Source organism: Dermacentor andersoni, chromosome 3 (assembly GCF_023375885.2).
Source record: "Dermacentor andersoni chromosome 3, qqDerAnde1_hic_scaffold, whole genome shotgun sequence".
NCBI classification, from domain to species: Eukaryota; Metazoa; Arthropoda; class Arachnida; order Ixodida; family Ixodidae; genus Dermacentor; species Dermacentor andersoni.
In genome coordinates, this window is record NC_092816.1 from 239,646,310 (window position 1) to 239,660,212 (window position 13,903).

Below are 13,903 nucleotides of genomic sequence, written 5' to 3' on the forward strand. Positions count from 1 at the left end.
GGAGCTTTATGAGACGGGAATCACGCGACTCGTTAGTCAATGGGACAAATGTTTAGATACTCATGGAGGCTACTTTTACATAACGTGCCCCGTTTGTCATATATTCGCATTGGCTCATTTTCATGGGACTTGCCCTCGTATATTTGGCAGAACTCATGCTTTTTATACGTGCTCTCTGTTGCGACTATAATTTCGGTGGAATTGCTCACGAAACACCACCGCTGACAGCTGCTCCTGCGTAATACATTGGAACAAATGACAGCGTCATTGAGATTTTCCACTGGCCGTTGCAAATGTACAAGAATGTAAACAAGGATCTTGAATGACAGTTTCATTAACATATTCGTCCTCAACTTGTTCATTTCATGGCCTTTACATTTTTCATATCAGCGGCATGCACGGCTTTGCTGATTTCGAAGTGATATAGTTCTAAAGTTTGTGTGATATTTTCTTTACTTACTAAATAGACAAAAAAAAAAAACATGGAAGCATTGATATCAGTTATTTTGGCACACTTTTTGGCACAGACGAGTACATTCTTTTATGAAAAAATACACATTTTACTTGTATTGACAGTGCATAGCGTTCAAGAATTCGTTTGCAGCATCTTTGGCAATGGCAATGCAGTTATTATTCATATATTTGATCCCTAGACAAATTGTTTAAGAGGAAGCTTTAGCTCGGGCCCAACTCCGATGCACGCCTATTCAAATACATGTAAAACGCAGAAACGCTTTTCTGAGATAACCCCGGCCTGGATCGCTTTAAATAAATTTGTTGCATTTGAGAGATGAAGTTAAATTATAGTGTCTGTTGGAAGCAGAATTTCGATTTAGGGCCTGAATTTTGTTTAAAATATTTTCAAAAATTTGAAAGTTCGAAAAAATAGAAGCACGAAGTTTACAAATTAATAGCACTGCATCAAGAATAGATATCGCGGTTCTGTAAACGGCATCCATTAGACCATTCAAAGCGGACAAATTCGAATATGTCAGTTTGTATCTTACGGGAGTTGGTTACGTTGTGTACAAGGGTTCTGCAAAAGCCGTATTTCCATACTTAATTTTTTTTAGATTCATGTGTAACATATAAATTTTGCTCGCTGTAGATGTACTGTTATATGCAATTCACAGAATTTTGATTTAATTTTTCGTTGTTGAGTTACCGAGTTTTAAACTTGATAGTTTCGTTTTCTGAAAATTTGCGGTTTTGGTCAATTTTTAATAAAGAAGTGACAACCTAAATGAGAAATCGAAACCAACAGCAACTAGAATTTGTTTTTCTTTTAAATGCAACAAACCTCGTCAAATTTGGTGCAGTGGTTGCCGAGAAAAATGAATTCTCTTTCTACATGTATTTAGATAAGAGCACCCGAGCTAAAGTTTCCTCATAAATGGTATATGCTACCAAAGTACCCTTTGGTAGCATATACAGTAACTATAATAGGACAACGACTGCAGCCCCAGAGTTCCCTCTAGTAATTTTTGTAGGAAACTCTATGCCCGGGTGCGTGTACGCCATAGCCTCCTATATGTTTTCATGCTCGCGCAATGGTGCCGCGGAGACCGCCCGTGGCCCTCTCCCTTCCTCCTCGATTTACGCCTCGGCTCTTCGCCAGAGGCGCTCGCACCCCATACTTGCATCGACAAAAGACGGGGACGTACAAAAGCACAGTTCGCAATAGGGGATCAGAAAATTTGGGCGTGGTAGTTCATAGTGTCTTTTTTTCCTTTTTTCATTGTTTAACCTAGGTAGGATATTAGGCAGTATAGTAGCAAGAGCTTGGTGGCGCGACCCACCGCCCCGTTTCACAGGGGACGCTCATAACATTCATCCATCCATCCATGCATTCCCTCGGACTCGCTGACCGAGCTCGCTTCTCATCCCTCATCGGAAGCCAGACCGTGCTCGTTAATTCTAGACGAAGTGCGCGTGAAACAGAGGCTATTTTACCATAAACAAAGGGACGCCTTCATTGGCGAAGTAGACGATGGTGGGAGCTTTCCTAAGGAAACAAATGAGCCTTTGCTGGCCAACTCACTTCTGTGCTTCGTCCTCGACGGCCTTTCAGCTTCGTTCAATATACCCGTGGCCTACTTCTTCACGAGAAATTGCACTGGCCACGAGCTGCACACGCTCCTGCAACACGTCAAGAAGGAAGTTGAAGACTTACGATTTCTCGTCGTGCGTATTGTCACCGACAGCCACAGGTCTTAGCGTTCCAGCTTCTATGCAACGGAAGCCCCACGCATTCTATTGAGCACCCACGAATCCCGAATCGAAAGCTTTTCCTAGCATTCGACTTGGTCAAAAACGTGCGATCGCAGTTTTTGTCGCGTGACATCGGAAAAGGCGGCGAAATAATGGCGAACCACTTGAAGAGCCTCTACAAAATGCAGCAAGACAGCCTTGTAGAGCCAGTTCGATTTCTAACAAGAAAACACGTGTTCCCCACAAATATTGAAAAAATGAACGTAAAAAGAGCAATTCAAGTTTTGTCTCCTGCCGTGACAGCTGCACTGAAGTTCATGCAAGAGCAAGCGGGCCATGCATACATGCGACGCAAGTTTCGCGGGTGTCGGACCGTCGATCGAATTCATGGACACCTTGCACCGCTGGTTCATGCTCATGCACGTGAGCAATTATACCCAGCACGTACACCAGAACAATGCCGACTGCAAGCAATTCGAATCTACAAGCGATGAACGGCTAAACTCATCGCTTGAAACAAGCTTCCTCGACTACCTGACCGATCTCAAAAGCCAGTGCCTGGCGAAGAACTTCTTAATCAAGGAAACTTACAAAGGCCTGGTGTTGACAACTCGTTCAAGTGTTAACTCCATTCGATATCTTCTTGAAGAGATATGCTTTCACTTTGTTTTAACGAAGAAAATGTCGTACGTCTGACCCAATCGAGTTGTGTTTTGGCTGGCTGAGGAAGTCGGCAGGCTCAAATGATCAAACGGATGCCCGAGCTGTTCTGTTAGGTATTGAGAAGACTCCGAAGACTGGCATCGCGTCGGCATCAAGTACGAGCAACGCAATAGCAGCAGAAGGCAACGATTGCTTGTCAACGCTGCCGCAACAAAAAAACACAAGGAAAGGAACCAGCAAGGAATTCCCTGTAGATGCATGTAGAGATCTAGCTCAAAGGGCGACTCAACCGAGAACAGCCTCTGCTTCCTACTCCAGATGTCGCAGCATTAGCTATGGTCGGCGGCTACTTGGCAAGAGCTGTAGAAGAAAAGATCGATTGTATGGAGTGCGTCAGCCTGTTAACAAAGCCATACGCCTCGGCGGCCTCCCACTCGCTGATAATGCACCAAGACCGCGGTGGACTCATCTACCCAGTGGCGTAGCTAGGTCGTCTGGCGCCCGGGGACCATAGGTCTTCTGTCACCCCCTCCCCCTCGGGTGTAGTCGAGGATATCGACAATTTCCGGGTTTCAGCACCAGTACAGCCGCCTTCGATACCGCGCACGTCCGCCGGGTCCCCCTCTCCTTCGCTTTCTTTCCCAGAGATCGCGAATGCAGCAGGTATTGTCGGCGAGGAGTTACGGAGTCGCCATCTGTCGGAAGCGCCTCGCTGGCGTAGTATGAGGGATCACGCGGCTCGCTCCTCATAGGTTTTGCTGTCAGCGCTCACTGAAAACACCACGCGGGAGCTCTCCCGGACATTTCTGTAAGTACTTTCAAAACAATAGAAGTTTTTTACTGTCTAAATAATAATCTTGGGCAAACTGAAAGCACAGAATCGTTTTTTACCGAATACGTACAATGAACGCCACTGTGCGCGGTCGCCACGATGGAGTCACCCGAACCGGCTTCTTGCGTGAAAGGTAGGCAAACGCTGAGAGCAAAGTATGTGAAATATGTTGTTATAATGTTTGTATAACTAAATGGTGCGTAATAGAATGAACCCTCAATGCAACGATCGCACGGCTTCGCAGCGACCGACTGCGCGTCTGCATGCTTGTCCGCACACTGTTTCGCTTTCGCCGCGTGCGCGTTTTCGCACCGTGCCATGAGCTTTAGGCCGCAGAATATGAGCATTTGACAGCATACAAGCAACCATTGTTGCGTGGGCGCTATTAGAGCTGTTCAAAAATAATTTCATTGTAGAGACTTCGACGCCTACGGGGACGGTGATGTGCCGTCGCGACGATTCAATCTTTTCTATTTTTTCTAAATTCTTGGACGTTTCAATATTATTTCTCGAGTTGCGTCGCACTACATGTTTATCGGCTTTCTCAGCGTGCGATTTCCCGCTGCTTCTTTTTTTGTAATCCAGTTCATTATTTCATATCACAAACATGACCATGTGCCATGCTTTCTTTTAATGTGATTCTTACCGCTCCCTTTCCACTCCAGTGAACTTGCCAGTATTTACAACGTCGACAAGTTCATAGACCGAACCGTGATGACATTAGTCGGGCAGAGGACTCGGGCGAGCGTCTCAGTGCGCGTTTTTCGAACATCGCAGACCCGGCGCCGTAGCAGGAATCTTCCTCGCGTCTGTGCTTGCTGCATACCCGAGTTGTATCCGATGACTGTTTGCCTGTTTCACGTTTCGCGAGCCAAGCTTCACGCAGCTTCTTGTTCTGCGGCTACGTATGTGTAAGGCTGACACCGGGCTCCGTTGCGTACGTCCGGCACTGCGGCACCGAGTTGCCTACCATGTTGCGCGCCTTCAAAGGCAGCCACTACCTATTGTAGTGCTTTCAATCGTTGTAAAGGAGACACTCGAAGCGGGAAAATCTCGCCACTAAATGAGGACCGCGGCGTACGAGGGAACTTAAACTCTCGTTTCCAACTCGCTTCGGCGCTCCCGATGCAGCCGACGCGGCCGCTATGCCCACGTGATCCCTAATAGCATGTCACGCCGACGGTGGCGCCAGCTTTTCCAGTGGTGGAGCTCGAGGCCAATACACGCTGTTTTTTCTTCGCCAAATAACACAGGGTGCTGCACTGATAACTTGTCATAAGCGCATGTGCTCATCTGTCAGACTGTAAGGCTTGGCAACCCATACAAATGCGGCATTGTGGCAAATACGGCTCACGTCACAAGTAAAAAAAAAAATTCATCATCATCATCAGCCTGGTTACGCCCACTGCAGGGCAAAGGCCTCTCCCATACTTCTCCAACAACCCTGGTCATGTACTAATTGTGGCCATGTCGTCCCTGCAAACTTCTTAATCTCATCCGCCCACCTAACTTTCTGCCGCCCCCTGCTACGCTTCCCTTCCCTTGGAATCCAGTGCGTAACCCTTAATGACCATCGGTTATCTTCCCTCCTCATTACATGTCCTGCCCATGCCCATTTCTTTTTCTTGATTTCAACTAAGATGTCATTAACTCGCGAACATCCGCCTCGCGTGCAAGAGGTCCGTGGTTCGAATCCCGGTGTTGATAAAATTGCATAAACAGGCCTGGAGTGTGGCCTGAGCCCGGTGACCAGAACCGGTAACGCACTCCCTCACCAGAGCAGGATTGGTCACCCTGGTGCAGTACTTAGCCACAACCTCCTATATGAACACAACAATTAAAAATTTTTTATAAAGTTTTAATTACCAATTTTATGGGCAACATTGCATTTGCAAAATTGAAGGCCGACATTCATATCTTGCCTAACAACAACTTCACAAAAACCGTCGTAGGTACTACGGCCCGTAGTATTTTGGCTGTGGGCAGCCCTGAACGGAAACGAAAATTACGTTGTGTCTCAGTTACGCTGATCTCCCCCCCCCCCCCCCCATATTAGAAAAACGGAAAACGCCACCTGCCTCCCTGCTGCGCGGGCGCCAATGCTGTGAAAATTACGAGTTCTCTTCATTCTGATCAATAAAGCCTTGTTTTTATTTGCTGCTATACGGACAAACGTGATTATCGGAGCTGCGGTACCACCAAAAGATTGGGAAGAGAATAGAGGACGCTTCGCGTCGATTCTTGGCATCACCATAAAGAAAAAAGAAGACCGCGATGAAGCCCGTGCCTGCGAAACCTGTTGGTCTGCACTCGCAATGGAGGGGGTTGAGGGATCAACGTCACTGGTCTACTATTTCATATTTCTTTCGCTACTGCCATACTGGGCGCCGCCCGCAGTGTTAAAGTACTGTAGTTTGTAGCACCCAAAACGATCTTGTTTAAATTAAGAAGTGTTTCTTGAGCTAATAATATGACTGAGTCCTCAGTTCTTTGAATTGAAATGCTTCCTCTATTAGTACTAATTAAGGGATTATTAAGGATATGGTTATTACTTATCTGCCATATTTTTCACGCTACCGAGTTCCTAGTAATCACAGACACATAACTTCATAGAATATCGGAAAATATTCTTACAACATTCACGTTTTTCTGGTGTAAAATTCTGTGCAGCTGACACAGACACTGTACTTGTGACATGAAGTCACACAACAACAACAGTTTTTTGAAACTTTGGAGGGTAAGAAGGAAAGCGTGAAACATAACGGCAGGTTTCGCAGCGGCTTCTCGGAGCGAGCGGGAGAGGGGAAGTAAAAGCGAGCTAAACATCGCGGCGCCCGCGACTATATACAGCCAGTCGAGTCATACGCCGCCAAACTCTTCGGCCGCACCGTGCCTGAAGACGATCCAGAGGATCCCATTCGCGACTTTTGACGGCCGCATTTATGCAACGTCGCCCTCAACGAACGCTTCGCCGCAAATGCGAGTGCACCGGTCTAGAGGGTGTTGGCGCCGGGCGCACTAGTTGAACGCCCTCTTTCAGCTGTCTTTGTTCGTCTTCGCTGCGCGTTCTGAACGGAAGAGGGACCCAAGAGCCTCAACGCCTTACAACGCCTGACTGTATGTTTAGCGACTCCTGCTTCCAGCATGAACGCACGGCACGAGCGCACCCCACATGAAACATTCCGCTAAGGCGAATAGCTTAGTGACCATTTTGCGAATTAAATTTTTTATCCCGCACATTCGTACAATTATTTCATGGGGTGTTGATAGAGCTGCAGCCGACAATTCTGCGGTGCAACGCATCGGGTACATGAGCTCGGGCTGCTGGATACTGGAGCATTCTTTGCCATTTGCGCCCGGTCAAGCCGGCGGAAAGAGAGGTGTCTTCAGGCGTATGTCCCCCCCCCCCCCCCCGCTGGCCCCTTGCACCCGGGGCCCACGGCCCCCCGGCCCCCCCCCCCCTGTTGCTACGCCACTGCATCTACCCATCTGGACAACTGTGAGCGGTTCTCTACGCATTAGAGCAATTTATCAGCATTATTCTCGCTTGAAGGCACATGAATCACCCTTTGAAGGCCTGAGGCTGTGAGTGGACGCTGCAATACTCCGCGAGCGCAAAACCTCGATGTGCTTGACGCCAGGATACCAAGAGAACCTGCTGAAACTATTGATGAGAAAGTTTTTTTTGCCCGATATTCACAAATTTTGCAATAAAGGTGACAGACAAACACGACTTGGCTAAAGTGTTTGAAATAAAACCACTGTCACGAAAGACCCTCAATTAAAATGTGAATTCTAAGTTCGGCACTTTCTGGTGAAGGGCTGACTCTCCACAACATGTTTTCTGTTGCTTACTTCCGATGCACATTGTCTAGAAGCATCAATTCAACGTGCAATTTTATTTTATAGTTCCATGTCAAATACGAACACCAAACGTGTCTCCACGAGCGCGCGCGCAAGCAGCGTCGTCTGCTCTGGGACAGGATGGATAGATGGATGGATGTTATGAGCGTCCCCTTTGGAACGGGGCGGTGGGTTGCGCCACCAAGCTCTTGCTACTATGCTGCCTAATATCCTACCTAGGTTAACCAATGAAAAAAGAAAACACTATGAACTACCACGTCCAAACTTTCTGATCCCCTATTGCGAATTGTGCTTTTGTGTATTTGTGTGTAATTTGCGTGTAATTTGTGTGTAAATTCGTGTGTAAATTCGTGTGTAAACTCGTGTGTAATTTTGTAGTAGTGTGTGTAATTTTGGGTATGGGAAGGCAACGCGACCTGGTGGCGGCCGCATGAAATAACACCTAGGCCGAAAACTGGCGCCACCGTGTATGGGAGTTTCTTAAGGGGCGCCGTGCCGTCATGGGAATGACGGTATATGTGTCTGCGAGGCTTGTGTTGGCTGGTGTTGTAAGAGGCTTCGTCTAGAATGTGGATATGGCTACACAAATAACGCGTTCTTAAAATAAAATCTTCATAAAATGGTTACATTCACGCAAATTTCATCTTTACTCACGCATGATGAAGGGAAGAAAAGCAAGAACAGACGACAAACTGTTTCAAAGTGAACGCGAATCTTGTCGTCTGTCCTCCAACTTTAGCGGCCCGCCGATACTTTTTACGTATCATATAATTGTACATGCAATAACAAGTTCTTATGGTTAAACAAAACATGTTTTTGTGTAATAATAAAGCTAAACCAGCTTTTTACGTGCAGTTTTAGTGGAATATCAATCATTGTGACAGACGTAACCCAGACGGAATGGTGCTTGCCTGGCTCTTCGAGAACGATGCCAATCCGAAGTCACAACATCCCGGCATTCCCATGCATACCACAGCGCAGCAGCGCCAGATTTCCCTCTAGGTAATATTTTGAGAAACTCCATGGCGTCGCGAGTACGTGATTTTCTGAGTGAAGTGAACTGGGGCGCTATTCAGGGGCCGAATCTTATAACGGTTCGGTTGGGGAACCGTTCCTTTAGCCTCACCTGATTGGCCAAAATTTTGATTACGTCACAGGTCGTCAGAGGCAGCGGGGCGGTATCGCAATTTTTGAATACGTCACGCATCTGTCAATCATCTTCAAAGCGAACCGGTCGTAGGAACCGGCGAAGGGGTGGTCCGCTTTGGGTTCCGTTGCTGTGGCTTGGCTGCGGGCTTGCGGCCCTGGCCGCGCGCGCCGGTCGCGCGACCCCGGAGACACGCGGGCGTAGCGCGCGCGTGCGTTAGTTGCTTCGGAGGCTATTACTTGCCTTTGTCGTCTGCTTGGCGTTGCTCTTTTAGTATAAACGACGGTTGGAAGTGCGATACGCGTTCGAAGAAATGACGGATAATGAGTTTCACCGCCCCTGCCCGCTTTCTAAGTAGACCTTTTGCAGGCTACGCTATTAAATGGAGGAGACTCGGGTGCAAGCGTACCAGTGGTCATTCCACGCAGAGGAAAGAATATTGCGCGCTGCGGTTCATCGCCACCGGCCTGCAGCTCCCAGAGGTCGGTCGGACGTGAATTATTCATCGGAATGACCTAGATCTCTGCTGCCGACACTGTCCACAAAGTTGCTCTCGTACTTACTGTGTTGGCCGGTAGAACGGCTGAGTCAGCTTTCCCGTGACCTCCGCTTCAAAGCCAGTGCCAAGGGGATATTTGCAAGGTGAGATTGAATTCCCCGTGCTATCGCCAGCGTAGATAGCTCGCAGATCGCCGCTCAGCAATCAGAAGGGTTCAAACTAGGCTGTTTCAACGCTTCCTTCGTTCGGCTGATAAAAACTATACAGTCAGGATGGGAAGATATTGAGGATATCTCTTATTTGGCTGCCCTTCTTTTTCTAGTTCGGGAGTGCAACACTTTGTTCCTCAATTTCACGGCACAGTGCGCACCGTCAGCACCACACTCTTGGATTTTACTTCGCGCAGGCAATGCAGGGCCCGTGTATCGTAATGTTTGATTTCAAGTTCCATTGCTTATCACGCGACGCGCCGTGGGGCAGATAGCAAGGATAACGGCAGCGCGGCGGCGAGTGAGTCATCTCCGAGCCGATGATGAAGGGCGAAAAAAGAAGCAAAATTGATATAGTCGGCTAGTAAAAGTGTCTCTAAGAACCAGTTCACGGTTTTGTCGCGCTTGCTACTTAAAAGTGCTGGCATTGTGTTCCTGTTGCGTGCATCGTGCGAGCTCCTGGTAGCAGACGACATAGCGTTGCGCTCTGGTATAGCAAGCGTAATTTATTTACGCTTGCTATACCGCTTGTCGGCTGAAAGTGAAAAAGAATGACATTAATAAATCACTTCTGCATTGCGTGAACGCCAGGCGCCACACGTTTATACTTCAGAACTTGGCGTATAGTATTTCATTTATATTTTACATTTATTTAGCAAGCAGAAACATTCTGCAATTCCTCGATTAGCGCGTCATATAATGACGTACACTTCAGAGGTGGCACCCTCTCATTTATTGGTCGCGTCCTCCCCTTCTTCCACCACCGGCTTGGGAGTGGCACATTTAGTGACGCAAGCGGCGAAGCGAACGGTTCGTATTCCGAACCGTTATAAGATTCGGCCCCAGGCTGGACACGCATGGCGGCTGCACGGCCGCCATTATCCGCCATGTTTACTGTCTGATTGGCTGTCGAGAGCTCACGTGTTTTGAAATTTGTGCCGGGAAGCGGAAGCATTGCAACATGCAATTTTGCGTTTTCATCAAGATGACGAAACGTGACGTGGAGCTGCAAATTTTATGGACTAATACATTTTTTTGGTCCTTGGCAGCTATATTGCGATGTTAGCGCTTCAAAAAGAATTTGAGCGGTAGCGCGCAGAAGCCAGTGCAATGCATCTGCAATTGCGCGAATATGTGGTGGCGATCCAAGATGTGCGCCATGCCAGCTTGCTGATTGGCTGAAGAAATATCTCGTGAGGAGCGTCACAGGAAGGGCTGTTTCGTAAACGTCATTTTGACGATGCGTGACGTTGCGCTGGGCCGCCATTGCTGAGATTTGCCGCCATAATTTTTGCTGCGACGAGGCGCGCGAATTATGCTAATGGGCAGCCATATGCAATGGCAGCCGAGAGGAATGCGTATCGCCACATTTTCCCCGTCGTTTGGCACCACGAAAATCTTTCGTTCATAACGCGTGCTCATAGTATTTGCATCGCTCTAGGGTGGTGTTGGCATTTGTGTTTGGGGCCATCACTTTTTAAAAAAACGCGTTTATACGAAATAATATTGGTTGAACATAGCAAACTTTCGGCAATGTTGTCCACTTTTCACTGCTACATTTGTATTGTAATCAAGATTAATGCCTTTTCGTACAATCAAATATTATGACAACGGCCTCTTTCTAATTTATAAAAAGAAATGTACGCAAGGCGGCGCCTTGAAGTTTCCTCCCTCGGTGCGAGTAACCAGCGAAATGAACAAGAGATGGCAGCGCCGGCGCTTGCGTCGCTCTAGTGGATATCTCTGGCGCACGCAACGCTATAGGTGATATTCGGCCGTTTCTCAGCCAGCCGAGTCGAGCTGAGTCACTTGCGTTTCACGAGGGGCGCTATTCTGGACATTCCGCCATTTTCTTCGGTGCGTGACGTAGGCGCGACGCAAACAAAATGGCGCTGGTGGCCCAGTTTTGCTTACGTAACGTGACGCCAACTTGACGTTTCGCCTAAGAAACTGAAAAGATGGCACTGAATGTAGCGTTATCAGTAAAGCAAAACAGTTTTCCTCCGCAGTAAAAATAAAGCAGCTATCTCAAAGCATATGATTATTCCGTCGAAAACGCTTCTCGCTTCCGTCGTCTGCTGCGTACAAGCCGTCGTCTGCTTCAATAGCTAGGATGCGTGTCCCCGGAAAATGGAATGAGCCATCGCATGGTTGGCGCCAACGCGCTTGTTTTCTTGCTTGTGAAAACATACGCGACCTACCAGTGGTGATGCGCGCACGTTCTAGGCCACGTTATCGCTATCTCGTGAAACACAAGTGACTCAGCCCGACTCGGCTGGCTGAGAAACGGCCGAGTATCACCGATAGCGTTGCGCGCGCCAGAGATATCCACTAGCGCGACGAAAGCGCCGGAGCTGCCATCTCTTGTTCATTTCGCTGGTTACTCGCACCGAGGGAGGAAACTTCAAGGCGCCGCCTTGCGTACATTTCTTTTTATAAATTAGAAAGAGGCCGTTGTCATAACTTTTGATTGTGCAAAAAGGCATTAATCTTGATTACAATACAAATGCAGCAGTGAAAAGTGGACAACATTGCCGAAAGTTTGCTATGTTCAACCAATATTATTTCGTATAAACGCGTTCTTTTAAAAAATGATGGCCCCAAACACAAATGTCAACACCACCCGAGAGCGATGCAAATACTATGAGCACGCGTTATGAACAAAAGATTTTCGTGGTGCCAAACGACGGGGAAAATGTGGCGATACGCATTCCTGTCGGCTGCCATTGCATATGGCTGCTCATTAGCATAATTCACGCGGCTCGTCGCAGCAAAAATTATGGCGGAAAATCTCAGCAATGGCGGCCCAGCGCAACGTCACGCATCGTCAAAATGACGTTTACGAAACAGCCCTTCCTGTGACGCTCCTCACGAGATATTCCTTCAGCCAATCAGCAAGCTGGCATGGCGCATATCTTGGATCGCCACCACATATTCGCGCAATTGCAGATGCATTGCTCTGGCTTCTGCGCGCTACCGCTCACATTCTTTTTGAAGCGCTAACATCACAAGATAGCTGCCAAGGACCAAAAAAATTTATTAGTCCATAACATTCGCAGCTCCACGTCACGTTTCGTCATCTTGATGAAAACGCAAAATTGCATTTTGCAATACTTCTGCTTCCCGGCACAAATTTTAAAACACGTGACCTCTCGACAGCCAATCAGAGAGTAAACATGGCGGATAATGGCGGCCGTGCAGCCGCCATGCGTGTCGAGAATAGCGCCCGAGATAGCGATAACGTAGCCTAGAACGTGCGCGCATCACCACTGGTAGGTCGCATATGTTGTCTCAAGGAAGAAAACAAGCGCGTTGGCGCCAACATGCGATGACTCATTCCATTTTCCGGGGACACGCATCCTAGCTATTAAAGCAGACGATGGCTTGCACGCAGCAGACGACGGAAGCGAGAAGCGTTTTCGACGGGATAATCATACGCTTTGAGATAGCTGCTTTATTTTTACTGCAGAGGAAAACTGTTTTGCTTTACCGATATGGCTATATTCAGTGCCTTCATTTCAATTTCTTAGGCGAAACGTCAAGTTGGCGTCGCATTACGTAAGCAAAACGGGGCCACCAGCGCCATTTTGTTTGCGTCGCGCCTACGTCATGCATCGAAGAAAATGGCGGAATGTCCAGAATAGCGCCCCAGGGGCGCTATTCTGCCAGGGGTCGAATCTTATAACGGTTCGGAATACGAACCGTTCGCTTCGCCGCTTACGTCACTAGATGTGCCACTCCCAAGCCGGCGGTGGAAGAATGGGAGGACGCGACCAATAGATGAGAGGGTGCCACCTCTGAAGTGTGCGTCATTATATGACGAGCTAATCGAGGAATTGCAGAATGTTTCTGCTTGCTAAATAAATGTAAAATATGAATTAAATATTATACGCCAAGCTCTGAAGTATAAACATGTGGTGCCGGGCGTTTACGCAATGCAGAAGTAATTTATTAATGTCATTCTTTTTTGTTCTGAGCCGACAGGCGGCATCGCAAGCGTAAATGAGTTGGCAGAGCGCCGCGCTATGTCATCTGCTACCAGGAGCTCGCACGATGCACGCAACAGGAACGCACTGCCGGCACTTCTCAAGTAGCGAGCGCGACGAAACCGTGAACTGGTTCTTAGGGAAACCTTTACTAGCCGACCATATCAATTTTCCATCTTTTTTTCGCCCTTCGTCATCGGCTCGGACATGACTTGCTCGCCGCCGCGCTACCGCTGTCCCTGCGATAAGCCCCACGGCGCGTCGCGTGATAAAAGCAATGGAACTTGAAATCGAACATTACGATACACGGGCCCTGCATTGCCTGCGCGAAGTCAAATCGAAGAGTGTGGTGCTGACGGTGCCCGCTGTGCCGTAAAATTTAGTAACAAAGTGCGGCACTCCCGAACGAGAAAAAAAAAAGGCAGCCAAATAAGAGATCTCCACAATATATTCCCGTCTTGACTGTATAGTTTTATCAGCCGAACGAAGGAA

At 47.9% G+C, this 13,903-nt stretch overlaps 1 pseudogene; it reads left to right on the forward strand.

Annotated features, from left to right (window-relative positions):
- Positions 1 to 2,393: 2,393 nt before the first annotated feature.
- On the forward strand, positions 2,394 to 7,527 carry LOC126536462 (uncharacterized; annotated as a pseudogene).
- The last annotated feature ends 6,376 nt before the right edge of the window (positions 7,528 to 13,903 follow it).